We start from the raw sequence: 21,706 nt of genomic DNA on the forward strand, positions 1-21,706 counted from the left end.
CTGTTGCATTTCCGAAGTGGGACTGATGGTTGAAATTTCCACGAAAATGGCGGAACAGAAAAGAAGACTCCATCCCCATACATCTTTTAGGCGGGTATTGTGTTCTCTAAAGTCTGAAAATAAAAATCTATAGTACTACGACTTGAGTTAGTTTTAAAGAAAGCTTTAAGCCAAGCCTATACCCAATAGACAAAACCGTTGGCGATAGCTAGAATTGCAGAACGTGTAATTATTTGTATTGTTGTGATGTGTGATATTTCCAATGTGTGTTGCAATGAAAAGTGTTTTTCTTTGTAAGATATAGTGACTTCACTTGTTTCGCTTGATTTTATCTCTGGATAAATTTGTGTCACGCGCTTCATTGATTGATATGAGGTGCTGTAGAAGTAAATCTGAAATTTGTGAAGATAGCGACTGCATATAGTGCAGTGAGTTAACAGAGCCTGACTGTCGTTAAGTGTTTCATGTGTTTTAGATTGGCGATAAAATCGCTACCGTTGTATTCTTTGTTCGATTTTTAAACACTGTCTTACACATGGCCTCGGACTATTATACGCTGATGCTTAAGTTACTCCCATACTTACTGTCAATAAAACGAGACTATTTCATCAAAACTGTACCAGAACTATCTTTAGTAGCCTTCAAAATATGTGTAGAAAGTTTGAATTTTTGAATGCTGTCTGAAGAAGGTGGAGAAATTTAATTTTGATATTGCGATCTTTAAATTCATGTAATGATAACGTATAATTTCGTGTCACGAAATAAACATGAGATATTAAGCTGTTATCAAAGCCACGTTTTGAAAACATGTCTTTTCTCGCCCTGTGATTATCCGATCAAGTTAGTAAAAATAATCCACGAACTTCAGAGAAAGAGAGAGTAGGAAGAAAGAAGAGAGGGTGAGAGCGAGAGAGAGAGAGAGAGAAAGAAAGAGAGAGAGGGAGAAACCAACCAAGGATAGTAAGGTAATGACCATGATTAGCAACATGCATTAAATAAAACTTATACACAATGCACACACACGTTTTCATTGTACAAATATACTATACTATACTATACATGATATAGCGGCACGCATTAAATAGAACTTATACACAATGTACACACTATATAAATTATACTCATCTATACATTATGGCAACATGCACAAAATGCATAAAATACACGTATTGAATAAGTGGGTCAGAATTTTGAATGATGAACAATTGAGCCAAAACAGCACCAAATTTAAAAAGTAGGAATTACTCAAAATCGTTTGATATTGTAATATAGTTTAATACAAGCTTTGATAGACCCAATTATACCAGGATCTTCCCAGAGGAACGAGTTTTTATACACTGCCGCGGAAGTTTACCATTTCCAGAGCAGCGAACGTCCGTGAGGAATAATACTGCATATTCATTTGAATACCATTTAACATAGCTTGTAACGTTCTTATTCAGTTTATCATATCTGTTCATTATATCTGTGACTTTGATATTATACAATATGGTTTGTTAAAACGAACATTTTATAGCGCGTTATTTCGAAACCGTATTAATACGGTTTATCAATCCGAAAATGAATTAAGGTTTGCAATCATTTTTTTTTTTTTTTGGTTCGGTAAATGAGAGGAATCTCCGAAGGTTAATCGAAAGGTTTGTTATCGGAACATAAAATAAGGTTCCTTAGTCCTTCACACGGAAGCACACGATCCTGCAAATGACCACACGATCCTACAAATGCACCTAATTTTTCTCCAGAATCAAAATTCAAAAACCGAAGACACAGCCACGAAAGGAACAATGATGCCATGGTGGAACCAAAAGGACCAATAATCAAAACGCATCAATGTGAAATTTGCTGGGAAAAGATGGTCGTTGTAAATCGAAATCTGGATATGACTGAGTGGTCATCAGCTTAGTCCCATCATGTTTCACTTTATCATGGAGCAGAATAAGCACCCAGGGGGTGAGATTTCTCGCTAGTGAGGTGAGGTTATCCAGTTGGCTTATCGTACGAGACTACTCGTGTCATCGTCTTTGATAATCTATTCCACTGTGAAATACCATGGCAAAATCAAAACGCAAACATTCTTTGAAAACTAACACTTTCTATGGAAAAACCGGAACTGAAGACTTCCGTTGTAAGCTCCCGAAACATATTACCAATGATAGCATCGATACACTGTGAAACACCATCTCCTGAAACATGACATTTGGGATGTAGCACTGGAAGAGGAGCAGATAAAGTATCTAACTGGAGAACTGAAATTGATATAATTATGCAAATCTAAATGTGGAAATATCTAGACATTATAGCAGTATAGCCATCCAAAATGGCCGCCACCATTTCAGCAGGGTCACTTCCAGTGGAGTTCTTTTCGACAATACGCTGTTAGATACATCCATTCAGGGCGACCGGTCATTCTCCCCAAATCGGATCAGCAACAATGCCACACCTGGTAGCCCTATTGCCATGTCTGACAGTCCCAACGCCCATGACAATGACCATTTATATAGCACCGTGGATTCTTCATTATGTCTCCAGAATCTATCATCAAAAGTCAAACACCTCTCGAAAGAATTGAATGATCTGCAGGTGGTCGTCAATGCACTTACTTCACAGAATGAAAGTGACCGTTCTGTATTAAACAGAGAAAATCAATGGTTTTGCCACTTCAAAGGGGGAGCATCAAACATCTGCCCAACATCCTAGCGCTGACGAACAACTGAGAGCTTACCGTGACAAACACAAAGTACAACATGCCTCGCTAATCGCACCCCAATCTGTGACTTCAGAAGGAGCCTCTCTTCTGATCATTGGTGACTCAATGACAAAAAAGATAGTACCTTCGAGATTATCAAAGCGACGACGAGTTGCAAGCCAATCCCTCCCCGGTGCACGGATAAAGGATGCGTTTGAGGCGACATTTGCAGCGGCCAATCAACATCAGCCTGATGAAATACTCCTCCATCTGGGGACAAAATATTTACCCTATGAAGATGACAACGAGGTGATTGCCAAATTAGCATCTCTGGCTGACCAAATAGTCGAGGAGACAAGTGCTTCTGCTATCACACTGTCATCGATCATACATCGCGCAAATGAAACAACAAAGGAGTTCAGCAAAGTGGAAGATGTAAACAGAGGTCTCAAACTTATAGCCAATAAGCACGGCTGGTCATTCATCGACAACAGCAACATCGACCCTCGCTCACACCTGTCGGTAGATGGCGTACGTCTAGATGGCTTTGGCATTCGTGCTCTCGCTGCAGGAAACTATACATCATGTACCTAGTGCACATTCGCGGAAACAAGCGTTTTATTCACCGATGAGTCGTGGCCGAATTGGCCTCATCATCACCAGAAATTCCGTCGGAGACCGAAAGGAAGGATACTCCCTCGCGATTAGATGGATAATCTTGAAACCGCCAAGAGACTGCTAAAGCCCGATAACTAGACGGTACATTCCAAATGTAGACTTATTTGGGCTGAAAATACGTCACCTCAATGTTAACTCGCTCCGCAATATAAGTCGTGAGATTGAAACAAATCATTTGTGACTCTGCACCTTAAAACAAACAAAAAGTCGCCAGACATGAATTTTTAGACAAGACCATGTTCTGAAAGAGCAGACTTTAAGCTTTAAAATGATGTATAACTCAAATCAAATGAACTCTCCTATAACCCATCTAAATATTGGAAAGAAAGCACAAACTCAGGAAAAGTGTGAACTGAGAAAAGAGGCTCTGAAGTACAGTGTCTATTCAAGCGCTTAATCTTTACAAAACAGTGCTGGCTGTGCGATGAATGGGACAAAAAACAGGAAGTAAACCACCAGAGTAACAACAATGAAGGGATTATCAGATTTGAGTGAAATTAAACATGCCTCATAAACACATTCTGTCCATAATTGGTGCCAACTTTCATAGCAGTAGCACTATCCTTTCAAAAGTTATTAGAGTTGAAAGTGAAGAGTGTGGACAAGGTTTCTCAGAAATGAAAAAAAGGATTCTAATGACACACATAATCACACTATTCTGCCAAAAATGTTCGAGATAAACTGCTAAAAAACACACTTTCCTGCCCGTTTTATGATACCAAGTTTTAACATAATGTAAAAGAAGACCCGCTCTTTCAGAAAATATGAAAAAGTCAAGTTCGGCTAGGTTGACCCATTTCACTTATATTCAGTCCTCGCACAAAATCAGTGTGTGTGTTCGTTTTGAGGTGCACGGTCACATTTGATTAGTACCCATCTGGAAATTGTTACCGGTTCGAAAGTAGCACCTATCAATGTGTATAGCCTTCTGTCCCAAATAGATGAAATTCAATATATTTTGATAGCACTTAATTTTGCTATTTTATGTATTTCTGAAACATGGCTCCATGAACAAATGGGAGATCATGAGGATCTCATAGAGAGCTGTTATAATATTAAAAGAAAGGATCGTGTATGTAAAATAGGAGGTGTTTGTATATACGTAAGAATCTCTCCAACTACAACCGATGGAAGTGAATTTATTGTGGAATATGATATTGAATCAGTATTAATTGAACTAAAATGTAAGAAAAATGAATTTATTGGTAAGTTGTATAATCGTCCCCCTAACAGTGGTAATGATTTCTTTTTAAATATGTACCAACCAATATGTTTGATAAACTATTAATGGATAACAAGGAGCTTGTAATTTTGGGTGATTTTGTTGTTGATTATAGTTGTGGAAATAGCTCACAAATCCATGTATTGGATTGCCTTGTCCACAAGGCAACACCGGTTACCGCCTCCTCTTCGACTTGTATTGACCTTATACTTACTATACAATACCAGAGAACCATGTTATAACTGATGTTGCACAGATCTCTTTAAGTGATCATTACATGATTTTAACGTTTGCCAGCTGTACAGCTAGAAATTCAGGTCATAAACTGGCCTGTTTGAGATATTACAGTGAATTCAATTGTGATGATTTTGTCAATGTTAAGTGGTGTTGATGTTCTGAAGGTCTTTCATCTGAAATTATCTGTGATGATATTTGGCAAAATTGGATCTATAATGCATTTTTTAAACATTTGTGATAAACGTGCACTAATTTGATATGTTCGAATTAAGAATAAACACAATTCATGGATAACAACAGAAATTATTAGTATGATGTAGAAGTGAATAACCTTAAACGTATAAGGCTATATGTGTTATTTCTTTGAATGAATATCGGAAACAAAGAAACATTGTCACTGATGCAATCCGTAAGTCTAAGAAAGCGTATTTTTGATCAGTTTCTGAAGAGTATGAATTACACAGAGCCACGGGACAATCATGTAAAACAGCTGTGTAAAAGTTTAGTTTGTAAAGTATTTTCTTTACGACGACTTAGTAGTACCCTTAACACTCGGTCACTTAGCTCGGTTACTCGGTTACTTAATATCCTATACAGGTCTATACCATTCAACCGTTGATTTACTATATGTATATATATATATATATATATATATATATATATATATATATATATATATATATATATATATATGAAGAGTTTGTTTGCAAAAACCGATAAGTCCATATTTGCCAAATGGAGATATTTGCGATTAAAGGTCAAGAAAAATGAAGAGAACAATAAGATATTTTTTGCTTCTTTTGACCATAACTTTAAAAATATACCTTTTTTATGTAGTGACCAATATATCATTTAAAAGGTATTTTTTTTTGTACTTTGTGACAGAGTTCTTACTTCAAAATCTTCAAAAAATGGACTTATTGGTTTTTTGCAAACAAGCCCTTCATATATATATGTGATCCTGCACCTCAAAACAAACAAAAAGTCGCCAGACATGAATTTTTAGTTAAGACCATATTCTGAAAGAACAGACTTTAAGCTTTAAAATGATGTATAACTCAAATCAAATGGACTCTCCTAACCTATCTAAATATTGGAAAGAAAGCACACACTCAGGAAAAGTGTGAACTGAGAAAAGATGCTCTGAAGTACAGTGTCTATATTCAAGCGCTTAATCTTTTAAACCGTGCTGGCTGTGCGATGAATGGGACAAAAAACAGGAAGTAAACCACCAGAGTAACAACAATGAAGGGATTATCAGATTAAGCTGAAATTAAGCATGCCTCATTAACACATTCTGTACATAAGAAATTCTAACTTTCAAAGCAGTAGCACTATCCTCTCAAAAGTTATTATAGTTGAAAGTGAAGAGTGTGTACAAGGTTTTTCAGAAATGAAAAAGGGACTCTAAAGACACACTTTATCACACTATTCTACTAAAAATGTTCGAGATAAACTGTTAAAAAAAACCCAACACTTTCCCACCTGTTTTAGGACCCTAAATGTTAGCATAATGTAAAAGAAGACTTCAATTCAATTCAATCATAGTTTATTTCCAATCAACGAAAATCAAAAACATAGTACAATGTATACATGTCATTAAATGATATTGTTCAAACGCTTGCAAAAGATTCATGTAATATACGAGACAAATTATAGAACAACATATATGTACAATAATAAAGAGGAACACTGTACAAATACTACGTGGGCGAGCGGAAAATAAATTCGATCATGGAAAATAGTGATCAACTAAAAAGCAAAGCTTGTCGGACGTGGATCGCTAGATGAATAATGAGTGAATGATATACTATTCTATAACAAGTTCGGCTAGGTTCAGCCGAACTACTATTCTATAAGTTCGGCTAGGTTGACCCATTTCACTTATTTTCAGTCCTCACGCAAAATCAGTGTGTGCGACTTTATGTTCGTTTTGAGGTGCACGGTCACACACACACACACACACGCACATATATATATATATATATATATATATATATATTATATTCATACATAATGTACAAGCATATGTGACCGTGCATCACAAAGCGAACAAAAAGTCGCACACACTGATTTTGTTTGTCTTTGTATGTTTTGATTTTGTTTCTGTGAACGTGAATTTCGTGATATGAAATGGAACAAAATTCGAATAAAGAATTAAAAAAGAAATAGTGTAAATGTGCGTGTGTGTGTGTAATTGAGTGTGCTGTGTGTTTGCTTGAGTTCCTGATGCTGCATCAATGGGGTTGCTGAAAACTGTGTGCTTGAGTCCTGTACATTGCATCACCCATTTTTTGATATTGATATTGATTGATGTGAATAGTGGGCAGCATAATGAATTATGCTCTAAAAATTCGGCGATTTTTGAAAAATCGTGTATTTCTATCTCAGTCCGGCAGTCCTTTTGTTGGAAAACGTTTTAATCTTGGTCTTTTGATGTTGTCTTTTTTACAGTAATCCCCTGTGAGGGAAACTGCATTGTCCACGCAGGACTTCAGTGTAAAACAGCTTTTAGCTAACCGTTTTTAATCATGTATATGTTGAAAATGAATAAATAAATAAATGAATAAATGAATAAATAAATACATCAATATATACCAAAATAAATCAATAAATCAATAAATACATAATCAGATAACTGTAGGATTATACCACCATGACTCAAAGATTATCCATGATAAAACGCTTTTTGAGAGGTGAAATATCATTTATTTGTTCATCTATTCATTTATTTATTCATCCTTTATCTCTCTCGCCATATTTCCCTTTCTTATCTGTTCACCATATATCGTGTGTATATCGTATATTTCTTGTTTCGTTTTCTTTTCATTAATCGTTTTTTTTTTTTCACTCTTATATGCTATGTTTTTGGACCCGATACCCAGAATATATAAATGGGTTGTTGAGTAAAAATTAATAAACTTTTCAAAATTTTCAACATTTCAAACTTTCAACTTTATAACACACACACACACACACACACACACACACACACACACACACACACGCGAAAACACACACACACACACACACACACACACACATATCAGCACTATAGTTATCTGCCCATTATGGTTTGTGCGAGAAATTCGTGCACATTGTCATTGGTACAGAAGGAATCAATGACAAACTGAGAGATTTCTTTTTTTTTTCATTTCTATGAACGCTTTCATCATGGGGGCTGCGGCAGTGTTTCATGTTGTTTCTTTTTATTCATTAACTAACGTAGCAAAGCAACATGAGTATAAAGCGAATAATGCTATAATGACTGATTGTGAAATTCAAAGCGCATAACTTGCGTCTGCTATTCATAAAGTATCACGACATGTAGACGAAGTATAGTGATATCATACACGTTGAGGACATGTAGGATGACAAAATGTCAACAAAACCCGGTAAATTGCCAGGCAGTGAAAACAAGAACAACGGAAAGTGAGATTGTCTACAGCGGTATAAGGCGTGATAGTGAACATCCAGTAACTAGTGTAGGTTTTTACTAATGCCAAACAAACCAGTATTGGGAAGCAGTGCCTCAATTCAACTTTTGATTAATTCAGAAATAAATATTCATCTAATGTGTACATTATGAGGATTCCGTCATTCTCAACTGAGACATAAGATGAAAGTTTTTATTTAGATTGATTAGTTTGAGGCCAATTTAGGCCATTTATTCGGCAAAATAGAACACACACAGACACACACATACACACAAAAAACATAGCAATAGTGGCGTTTACAATGAGAGCCAGGCAGCCTTGAAAGTATCTTGTGCTTGTGTTATAGGTTGCCTGCACATGAAAATATTAATGTACTTTACAGTAGCAACATAATTATATTTTATCATCCACTAAAAAAATCTTCAGTTATTCTTTCTTATTCACTTTTTAATATCGCCACTTCCTTGCAGGCCTATGTGATTACGCCGCCGAGTAAATACGCCCTTTGATGCCTACTCACAGTGTCACCGGAGTGTTCGTGTTTTCGGCTTGTCCTTCCGGGTAGGGGGCTACATTTAGAGGTCTCACATGTCATAATTATTTCCCTCTTCTTGGTATTTTGAGTTTGCAGATTGATGATTTATGATAAACAATATGATACTACATGTAAAACTTGTGGGGAAGATTCGGAATGATATAAAATGAAAGGATACGTTGTTTTTGATACTGGGATTTCTTTCAAATTATTTCGATACTGTTTTAATGCCTTATAATATGTCTCATCAAAAAGAGACTTCAGGATCATTCGCATCCATAAATCATATTTCGGTCTTTCAGCAAATTACAGCCCCCCCCCCCCAAAAAAAAAATATATATATATATATATATAAACAAATCAGCAACAGCAACAACAAACAAACCAAATCAAAATATTTCATCCACTATTTCTAACTGAAACTGAACAGAAAAATACAAAATCTGACTGACGTGTGATTGTCAGTTTAGGTTTGTCATATACCAACCACCAATATCGGACCAGGCTAAATCATCTTTGCGAGATCATTTTTATTTCTATAAACAAGATCATTGAGGCCGCAAGTGTGCAGTGTTTCTTGTTTTGTTTTTTAATTCACAAACATACAATGTAAGAAGGTATACATCCATATACACGTATAATATGTGAATGTATTGCTATAATTACTCCTTGTGAAATTCAAAGCGCATATTCCTTGCATCTGCTATTTACAAAGTATCACGGCATTCAAACAGACTGCAGTGATATCAGTTTCGTTGCGGACTATCGTGTATACAGACTGACAAAAAAAAAAAGTCAACAAAAACCGGTAAATTGGAGGCAGTGAAAATAAAAACGGGAAGTGAGATTCTCTATATCAAGAAGGCGTGGTGTTACATATCCAGTAACAAAAAAATAATACCAGTATATTGAGAATCAGTTCCTCATTTTCCATGTCTAGTTTGATTAGTTTAGTCATGGATTTTCATTAATGTGTGAAATGAGAGAATTCGTTCGAGACACTTTTACTTCAAAGTGTTATAATCCACTCACCGCTTCAGGGTTGTTTTTCACTAATATTTCACCACTTACACAATTTCTGTGGTCTTGCTGAATGAAGACGCTGTTACATAATATACAACCCTTTTCTTCTTGTAAAAAACTGAACGACGTAAATGCAATCAATGCAAAAACCAGTCTCATTTGCTGAATTTATTTAGGATATGCTACTAGTTTATATATATGTATATATATACATATATATATATATATATATATATATATATATATGTATATATATTTAATTTCATAAATGAAATCATGACCGATTTGTTATGTTTTATTCCACCTTTCTAATCTTTAAGCATTTATTAGGAAAATTCTGTTTCAGTATGCCTTCAGATCATAAGCATTAAACACCTTTAGCTATGTAAGATAAACAACCATTTTGTCGATTATTATGTCACGCAAGAAACCTGTCAAACTGATAATCAACATTGCTGAATTTGATTTTCAAAACTGCGAGCTCAAAGCTACAAACGACAAAATAATGCAATTAGAGCAGAATGCAAAATGAATTTAGTAAGCTCTCTCAAGAAGAATGTGATGAAATGGGATTGTTAACAAGTATAGGGTAGATATTGACATGAATGTCAATTATCTCTGCAAATTTTATGTTGCTTACTCTTAACATAATATCGTCTGTTGAGAATGAGAAGGGCGTTAAGTTGTCTTGAACACTATGGGTTTAGTGGCAACTTAAAGGACAAGTTCACCTTCATAAACATAAGGATTGAGAGAATGTAGCAATATTAGTAGAACACATCAGTGAAAGTTTGAGGAATATCAGACAATCCGTTCAAAAGTTATGAATTTTTGAAGTTTTTGTGCAGTAACCGCTGGATGAGAAGACTACTGCAGTGTATGTATAACTTAGATGTCACATGCGTACAACAATACAAGGAAAATAAAAAGGGAATTTCACAAAATTCCATATTTTGACAAAAGTACATATTCCCCTGACTCGTTACCGACAAATGTTATGAGTAATATTATTCCCCCCGCCTTTATAGAAAGAGGCAAGTCAAGTGCTCTTTTATTATGCGAAAAAAGTGAAAATATGTTGAATTTTCTTTTTTATTTTCTTTATACTGTTGTACGCATATGACTTACAAGCTGTAGTAGTCTCTTCATCCAGCGGTTCCAACACAAAAATTAAAAAAAAATCATAACTTTTGCATCGATTGTCCAATTTTCCTCAAACTTTCACTGATGTGTTCTACTACTATTGTTGCATTCTCTCAATCCTTATGTTTATGAAGGTGAACTTGTCCTTTAACACCCAGAACTAAAGTAGTCGAATGTATAGTTGCAAGATAAAAGAGAGATTAAAAACTAAACTTTTTAAATGCATTAAGATAAAGTAATCAAGAGCCGTGAAAAAAATTGTGTGAGACGGAAATGAGACGGAAGAGAGACATTACGTTGCGCGGATGAATGTTGATGTACGATTTGTCTCTCTGACATACATCTAACCACCCGTGACTCAATAAAAACAAGGAAATTTAAGGCCGGATGACAAACCAGGATTGAAACCAACTTTAAACCATAGGACATACTCAAGTGTCTCCGGAAATCTGGAAAGAAATTCTTCTGACGATTTCCACATATTGATATCTGTGAGTATTATAGACTGCAGCAAGTATATGAAATACTCTGAGTGTTGACTTTCATTTTAACTAACCACTAATTTTCCTTACGTATAAAATACTGGATACTCACTCTTCTTTTGTGAGTGAAAATACTGAAGGCGAATGAAATTAGGATGTGTGTGCCGATTAATGACTTGCTTTGCTGCTAGTTATTAACGATTTTGCTGATTTTCTATGTAGGTATCTATTTGTTAATGCATTATATCGTGATATGATATGCTCATGATTTTATTAAATATTGCCATCTCTACTCCATTCAGAAGGATTCTCATGTTATCCAGGTATCTCATCAAAATGACTGACAGCCGAGTGTTTGTGCATGTCGTGATTCTTCTCATAAACATTCACCAAAGCGGTAAGGAGTACCACTGATTTAATCTAGTTATTATTTTACATTATATGACACCATTCCATTTCCGTATATTATGAAATAAATCCTCATAGACAGCTACAACGTGTGAAGCAGCGAAGAGATTGGCGGAAGTCGTGATGCAAAGGAAATGTTATAAAATCTTGTAAGATTGAGAGTCACCACATTGGCACAACTTTTTATTTAGTAGAGTTGTAAATAAACTGACTTTCTAATCATGCTGGAGCTTATTCCATACACTTTTAGGCCTAAACTATTATAACACACACACACATCCACGCAAACACTCACATTTTTGTATACGTGTATATATACGTGTGCGTGCGGGTGAGTTTGGGTGTCCATTTATTCATGGCTCAGAAAGATTCCCTTGTTTTCTGTTATTGTTCTTTCAGTTGCAATGACAGTGAACCTCGAGGTACCCTCGCCTCTCCGGGCTGGCCATGAAGTCACGGCAGTGTGCTCAGGAAATGACATCCACGGCTCGGCTGCTCTGACCTGGTATTTGAACGGCATCCAAATCACTGAAGGCTTTACCACCACCAGCGAAATCATCCGAAGCGATGATTACTGTACCTTCTGGGAGTTAGACTGACCGGTAAAAATAGCCAAATCAAATTGAAATACTAATTAGCCTGTGGTAGATGAATTCTGAATGTGTATGAGTTTAGAAGTTTGTACTCTACCTTGAAAGACTGACAAAATGGTTCAAAAAATGGAAATCACTCGTGTAAAAAGACAAACGTTTTCTGCCACATGGTTATAAGGGTTATAATTGAAATTATTGTCACTGTGCAAACGCGTACTCTCGATAGGTTAAAAAAATCGGCACAGACAAAAATATTTTAAAAAGCAAGACGAAAACCATGCAACATCTATCGAGCAACGTAATATACAATGCTTTTCATCAAGTTCAAAGACCGTAAGGTTTACAAACACCAAGATATGCTGAGTGATAAAGACATTTAACAGACATTTAACAGACAGATTGCGAAACGGAAAGAAAAGGGGCAATTGAAGTCGGATGTCAACTTTTACCAACTTTGATGAAAATCGAGAAGAGTCAGATTTTAACACCAGTTAAGGTAAACATTTCTTAAAGATACAGAAAAGGTACAGAGTTTGATCCCTTATCGATCTTACCCGGGTTGTAATAACTCCTGAGGATGTGTTATTTTCTGTCGATTACTAATTCTTTACACCCAGGGGCAGTGGGTGCCGTGAGACGAATGCACTGCGTAACATAAAGTCCACTCTGGTTTTTCAAACTGCCCCGACAAATGCGGAAACACATGTCCCGGATATTCGGGTGAGTACATGAGACTTGAAAAGTTGAATACGATCCAAAATACATAATGCATAGGCCTACAAGACAACACATTGTACCAGACACCAAGTGTGCGCGATTATCCACACGAGACAAGTAGTACTCCTGTACGACCGAAAGTAAGGCTATCTAGTATACGATATGGGAGTCGACACATAGACCTATAATGCACACGTCTGAATTTGAACTCTCAAAAATATTGATACACTAGCTGTATTCAGTTCCGATTACTTTGACTTCCCTGCCCCGGTCTTGTCTGTGATGTTTTACAGTACTTTGCTTTTATTTGTTTATGGATTTTTTTTTCTCTACTCCGTAAGGAGGTGGCACTTAATAATAATAATAATAACATTAATAATAATAATGATAATGAAAATAATAGTAGTAGTAATAATAATAATAATAATAATAATAATAATGATAATGATAATGATGATCTCTTATTTATCCGAGGTAGCCTCTGCAGTGTTATCACTGCTCTACCAGAGGGCCCTGCCATTATCATTACCCTAGCGTTGCCAGGTATACCCATTTATACACCTATGGGTCGAGAGGAACATTGTGGATAAAAAACATCTTGTCCAAGGACGTAATCACTGGGCGGGAATCGAACTCGGGTCCTCCGATTGGGAGTCGAGAGTCTTGCCCACTATCAATGCCACATTGCCCCCACATATTATATTAAAAAGCAATAATAGAATGTTTGTCTTCTACCCTATCAACCTACAATTTGCTTTTTTGCAATTTGCGAGGGATTTTAAAAAGAAAGAATAGGGGACTTTGGTGTAATGCTTGAGACTAAAGGTAGAATTCCTATCATCAATTTGGACGATGCTTTAAAATACAGACACTTAAAAAAAATATGTATTCTTGTTCACAACCCTTATTCTCCCAATCATAATCACAACTGAAAAACTTCTGTATTACCCTAACAACCTTTATTAAAAGAACGCCTTTGGGACGATTTTGACTCATCAGCTGTTGGTTTGTTTTATTTCATCTGTCCGTATAACCGGGGAATACAGCCTACACATTATACACTTTGGTATGGTACAGAATGTTGTACACCCAAGGCCTGTAACAAGAGGAGGGGGTTCAGCCCCCCCCCCCCCCCCGTTTGCCACCAGCAAAAAAAAAAAAAAAAAAGAAGAAGAAAAGACAAAGTGCGTTCCCTTTAATTAAAGAACAAACAAGAAACCATCATTCTGTGTGAGGCGACTGCAGTGCAGTGGTACCAGAAACTAAACCTGTTTGTTTGTTTGTTTGTTTGTTTGTTTGTTTGTTTGTTTGTTGGTTTGCTTGTTTGTTTGTTTGCTTGTCAGGTAATTAAACCCGGAAATGGCACCAGAGATATTTCTTGCGCCCCAATGTTGAACATAAACTTGAACTGAAATTCTGAAACCTCCAATAAAAACCCTATGTATATACGGGCCTGTGAGGCCCTACTTTGCAAGTGAACCTGTCAATGTAGTGTCACTCTAAAGGGAGAGCGGGGTGAAGTGGAACAAAACTTTTAGATTAATTTTTTCGTATAACTTTTCTGATATTGAGATTGGGACACTCATGTCTCGGACGCAATGACTACAGATGTGCTAGGCCACATGATGTGTTGTTACTTCTTATTCCTATAAGTGCCATATTTGTGTTATTATTAAATAATTTTAAAAATGTGTGAACTTCATCAATAAATATTGGGTGAATGAAAACGGATGAGTTTGGCCACCCCTGGTAGAAGACAGTGGGATATTAGCAAAGTTGGACAAAGATTAACTAGGCAAGCGATGAACTTATCATGTGAGTGTGTGTGTGTGTGTGTGTATTGTTGTTGTTGTTGTTGTTGTTGTTGTTTTAAAGAAAGAAAGAAGAGAGAGAGAAAAAAATGGGGAATTTATACAAAAATGCCCGGGTCGATACTTACTTGAGAAACATTATAAAAATTTAGAAATATTAAACAGGAATATTAAGTATACAATGTCTCCATCACGAGAGAGCTCATATCGTTTCCACGAGGAAGCTCATGATGAATACCTTATATACTTCACGAAAGCGCGCGTATACTGTACACTAATTCACCCATACACATACACTCAAACACATACACACACGCACACACACACACACACACACACCATCACACCTTCAACCACGTACACATATAGCAGGGGTCAACCAAAATGTATACAATATTTAAATAAAGCACACAGACAATGCTTTGAATTTCGGAATCACTCCTAATTTTTGGCACTGAAGATTTCCACTCTCTCTTCGACTTGAAGCCCGCTGGTATACATATACTTACATCATTAAAACCACCACTATATTAAGGGATTTCTACAATATTTCTCTATTGTTTTGCTGCAAAATTACCTTGCTGCATCTTTTTTTGTAGTATCTAATAAGTGGTCATATTTGACGGTCTTGATTTTATCAGCTTTTAGATCATCAGATTTATCTTACCTGAGAAAGAACATTTATACCAGAATGAAAATCATGTAATTGATTTCAATCATTACAGCGTTGAGAAAATACAGCACATTCAGGTACTGCTTTTCCACCTTTTCCCTTCGAATTTCCATTTTAAAAAATGGAAAAAAAAAAAGAGAGACACGTGAAGAACAATTTACAATAGAAAAATAGCCACAAATAATACAAAGAAGAAAAAAGAAAAGAATTCATTAGATAAAGCTCGTGAGAGAAAACCAAAAGGAGAGAAGGGAAGAGAGAAATAACCTGGTGAGATATTATGACCTCTCCCCATCTATCACCGTTTACGCATAATGGACCCCCCTCCCCCTCCCCTGCTCGATGGATCCGGAACATTAGTTGAAGCATGTGAAAATTTATTGAATGCTAATGACCAATGACATTCATTCCAAAATATTGGTCAGTAAGGGAGAGTGGGGCATTAGCTGTGTACATTGGTTTGTTATTCTTGCTGCTAAATAGGGCAGGGCATTGTCAATATACCTAGCCCCCCTTGACCTCGTATCCCATCCCGGTCAACACCATTGCTGGAAAAAAAATAGATCCGCGAAACATGTCATAACATCACATTTAATGTATCTCTGGTATGTAAAATTTCGGTTTCAAAAGGTACTACTAGTAGACGGCGAGTTGTAATGTTCTTAAAATTTCCTGTAGATTTTGATTGTTTGTACTATTTCCCCTATTTTTGGGGTGCTGACCACGAATCCACTTGTTGCCATTTTTCTAAAAGACGTCTTCAGTCGTTGCCATGGCAACACATTATTTTCCTTAAAAGAACATAATCATAAACATCATAAAAACATGTTGTAAACACACAAAATATGTCATTCCCAACCCTCTTTTTTAATCAAATTTAAAAAGATACAATTCTTATAATGTCATGGTTACCTCATAGCAATGACGGTTACCATGGCAACAGCTGTTTCCAAAGAAAAATGATATTCTTAATGAAAAAGCAATAAAACATGACAAGATTTAGTGAAATATTTATCACAAATTGCTATTTTGATTATAAGCTTATTTTTCCATTTTTTTCATTCTTTTCATTCTTATTTTTACTTCATTTTCGTTGCTATAGCAACAACATGACAAAAGCTGCCTTTTAAAGAAAAATAAGCATTGCGATTGAAAGAAAAGCGAGAATAAAATACGTCGGTAGATGATACATTTCTGTTTAGTGAGATTTTTATTTATTTATTTTCTTTTTTGTGCTATTTCCTTTATTTTGGGGGTGCCGAACACGAATCCACCTGTTGCCATTTATTTGTAAATGACATCTTTAGCCGTTGCCATGGCAACAAATTATTTTCTTTGAAAGAACATACATTCTTCATTAAACATCATACAAACATACTATAAACACCAAAATAAGTCAATATAAACATATAGCTTCAATCAAATTAAAAATCACAATTTCCGACAGTCACGGCTACCTCATAGCAATGACGGTTGCCATGGTAACAGCTATTTTTTTAAGAAAATGATTTTTTTCATCAAAAAGCATGAAAACATGAAAAAGTTTGAGTAGCATACTCATTTCAAATTACTATGATAATTAACAGGGTTTTTTTCACTATGTTCATGCCACATTGTTATCGTTGCTATGGCAACGACGTGATTCTTTTTCCCAGAAAGGAAAAGTATTTCATTAAAAGGAAAACAATGAATAAATAAATAATAAATTGTTGTAGAATTCAATTTTTTCGGCTCTTTTCTATTTGAAGAATGCTGAAAAGGAATCCACATTGCCACTTTTCTAAATGTGACCCCTCTCCTAACCTATCTAAATATTGGAAAGAAAGCACAAACTCAGGAAAAATGTGAACTGAGAAAAGACGTTCTGAAGTACAGTGTCTATTCAAGCGCTTAATCTTTACCAAACCGTGCTGGCTGTGCGATGAATGGGACAAAAAAACAGGAAGTAAACCACCAGAGTAACAACAATGAGGGGATTATCAGATTAAACAGAAATTTAGCATGCCTCATTAACACATTCTGTCAATAATTAGTGCCATTTTTCAAAGCAGTAGCACTATCCTTTCAAAAGTTATTAGAGTTGAAAGTGAAGAGTGTGGACAAGTTTTTTTTCAGAAATGAAAAAGGGATTCTAAAGACACACCTAATCACACTATTCTACCAAAAATGTTCGATATAAACTGCTAAAAAACACACTTTCCTGCCCGTTTTATGATACCAAATTTTAGCATAATGTAAAAGAAGACCCGCTCTTTCAGAAAATATGAAAAAGTGAAGTTCGGCTAGGTTGACCCATTTCACTTATTTTCAGTCCTCATTCTAAATCAGTGTGTGCGACTTTATGTTCGTTTTGAGGTGCACAGTCACAAAGTGTCTTCAGCCCTTGCCGACATTCTCTTATAACAGACCCAGGTCCATTATTTTTCTTTAAAAGAACATGTTTTCTTCATTTAACATCATAAAAACATGTTGCTAAGGCCAAAATATGTCAATTATACATAAGAACTCTTCAATTAATTAAAAACAATCCCTTTTTTCAATGTCATTGTTACCTCATAGCAATGACAGTTGCCATGGTAACATTTCTGAAAAAAGAAAATACTGATATTTTAATGAAAAAATTGAAAATATGACGAATTTGAGTAGCATATTCATTACAAATTATTATCAGCTTTTGTTTTCACAACGTTCATTCCACATCATTTCTGTTGCTATAGCAATAACATGAGAAATTTTGATGGCAATCTGTTGGAAATTGTTATAGGGGAGGTATCATAGTCATTTAAGGTTTACAAATGTCTTGGAGACATTAATACTGAAATAGAGTACATCATGACGAGAAAATTTGAACTTTTGTTGATGTTTTTACACATTTGTATTGTCTGTTATTTGTATTTTATATTCCATAGATATTTCTATGGTAAAAAATGATGTTGCGAATAGGAATAGAAATGATGTTCCATTAACAGAATTATGTATGGCTAATATTCTTGCTCATTTGTAATACCGGTACTTCAAAACTTATGCCATAATTGCAAGATTTTTTTTTCTTGAAGATTTTTTTTCTAAAAAAATTATGAATTTCCATGGCAACCATCATAAATATTTATACTTAAGGTTTCGAAGGTGCACTATGATCAGAAATTCAGGAAGCTGCCGCAAACGTTTGCGTTTTTACTTATCTTTTTGTTTAGTATATTTTTTCCTTCCACTTTCAAGTTCAATTCAATTCAAAGGTTTTATTTTCACTTCTTTCAACAGAATGTACAAAAAAGTATAGATTCGACATGCATTTGAAGGAATGATACATAGATAGCAAAGAATAACATTTGTCAATAATCATTGCAAAAATAGGCATTTTTCATACAGTTGTATATATTCATACATTCTGCGAAAAAAAAAAGTGGAGGTACCCACTCAAAAGACTATGCTTGTACAATGTGGGCACCTCACTGGAGGAAAAAAAAAAGGTGAAAACTTAACTACAAGTGTGCGGGATGAAAAAAAAAAGAAGTGGAAAAGGGGAAAGGGAGGAAACAGAAATACAAGCAAAGAGACGAGACAACTAAAAACAAAAAGCCTAGCTTAATCGATACATTCAAGATCAGACCAACAGAGACTATTAGCCATATTAGAATTGTAGAGCGTTGAAAGCGACGAGAAAGTGATATATACAATTGTATGGAATTGCTGATAGCAGAACATATTATCTGTTCTGTGAAGGCACGTGTAATGATATACAAGTTTGCAATACGAAAAACAGGGGATGCGATGTGGAATGCCGCGAAAGACGCGACCTAACATGCCTATGAAAAATCAATAGCATCCTTATGTAATGATTTACATTATTTCTTTTTCTTTAAAAGGCAGTTTTTCTTCATGTTTCTATAGCAACAAAGACGATGTGGGATGAATATAATGACAAAAAGAATTGACAGTAATTTTTAATAGATATGCTATTCAATCTTGTCATTTTTCATATTTTTCATGAAAATATTATTTTCTTTAATAAATTGTTGTTACCATGGCAACTGTCATTGCTATGAGGTATATTAACCATGAACCTGGAAAATTTTGATTTTTTTTAATACTAAATCAAAGACGTGTTTATGTTGACACATTTTGTTGTTAACAGCATGTCTTCACGATGTTTAATGAATAACACATGTTCTTTTAAAGAAATAATTTGTTGCTATGGCAACGGCTGGAGACGTCGTCTAGAAAAATGACCATAATATTATGTGCATTCCTGTTCAGCAAAATAGAGGAAAAGCACAACAGATTAAACTTTTCAGAAATTTATCATTTGTTTATCTTATACTTTCTTTCCTTTCTAATGAAACAGTTCTTCTTTTTATTAAAGAAAATTGTCCTCATGTTGTTGCCATAGCAACGACAATAATGTGGGATGAGCATAGTGAAAAAAAAGCTGGTAATCATAATAGGCCCTAACTGGTAATGAATAACTACTCAATCTTTTCATGTTTTCATGCTTTTTTGATGAAAAAATCATTATTTTTTTTTAAATAGCTGTTACCATGGCAACCGTCGTCGCTATGAGGCAGCTATGGCATTCGGGAATTGTGATTTTCAATTTAATCAAAGAAATATGTTTATATTGACATCTGTTGGAAATTACAGTATGTTTTTATAATGTGTAATGAAGAATACATGTTCTTTTAAAGAAAATCATTTGTTGCTATGGCAACGGGCAAAGATGTCATTTACAAGTATGGCAACAGATGGATTCGTGTACGGCACTCCCAAAATAAGAGAAAGAGCACAAAAAATCTAACTCTTTAGATATTTATTATCTACCGATCTATTTCATTCTTGCTTTCTTGGGAAAATATCATTCCAGTCTGAGCTTGTTAAATAGATTATGATAATCAAAAAATCACGTTTTTCTCAGAACTTGAAATTATTGATGTAGTACCTTTTGAAACAGAACTCTTCATCAACTATTCTCCTTCTTCTTGTTTTTTTACGATAATGATACAGCTATGTAGTGTTCTCTTCTGTCCCTCTCTCTCTCTCTCTCTCTGTGAGAGAGAGAATAATACACATGAAGATTTCAATAGCAAAACGTATTATATCCATCATGGTCTATCAGAGAAAATTACAATAAAACGTCTGAAATTAAAGACAATGATAAGCAATACAGGGATTTTTATTTTTCATAACTTTGAATTAAAGGAAAAGTGGGTTAATGACAATAATGTCCCATTATGCCCCAGTATTGGAACTCACAAGGCCTACACATAGCGTGCTAAGTGTCTGCTAAAGTTATGTAGCAGTGAATTCAAAAAAACATTTCACACTGAATGCAAAAAAAAAAAACCCAACAAAAATAGTGTCATGAAAAATTAAACTTGCCAGCAGAGTTGTTGTAGAGCTGTTACCATGTGCTTGTACTCTGATGCCATAGGCCTAATAGGGGACAAGACCTGAAAAAAAAAGGAGGATGGTTGGCCTACACTTGCATCCCCCCCCCCCCCCCCTCTAAAATTTCTGTCTAATAATGGACCTGGGTCTGTTAAAAGAGAATGTCGGACGGGGGACGTTTGGGGGGGGGGGGGGGATGGGGAGGGTCAGTCATTGTAATTACAATGTTCAACTGTAGAGGGCTCACTCATTTCAATGATCGCATCCGTGATTTATTATACAGATGTAATCCTAGCACAATTTTTTTGATCAGTAATTGCAATACTTGGACGCCGTTCTGCTTGCTTTGGCTAAATGGTGAGTGAAGCAAAATTTAAAGTAACATCTGAAGCTATTATTTATGGACACGTGCATGAAAATTGAATGATCTTCGAGGGCTACACTGCTAAGCAATGAAAATTCTCGGGATATGATTTAGTTGTATTCAAACGTTAGCTGCTATTGGGTTTGCATGTTTTAGACTACTGTATGTGGTATGGTATGGGCAATCACGCGTAGTGTGTGCAAACAGCATAGTTTTTCGCGCGTAGCGAATGTTGGCGAAAGGATCGGACGCTTGGAGAATGCAATGTTATAATGGGAATGGGCGAAAGAAAACCGGTGGAATAATGTAGTA

Source organism: Diadema antillarum, unplaced genomic scaffold, assembly GCF_040938485.1.
Source record: "Diadema antillarum isolate AM-2024a unplaced genomic scaffold, OU_Dant_1.0 seq00000937_RagTag, whole genome shotgun sequence".
Classification (NCBI taxonomy): Eukaryota; Metazoa; Echinodermata; class Echinoidea; order Diadematoida; family Diadematidae; genus Diadema; species Diadema antillarum.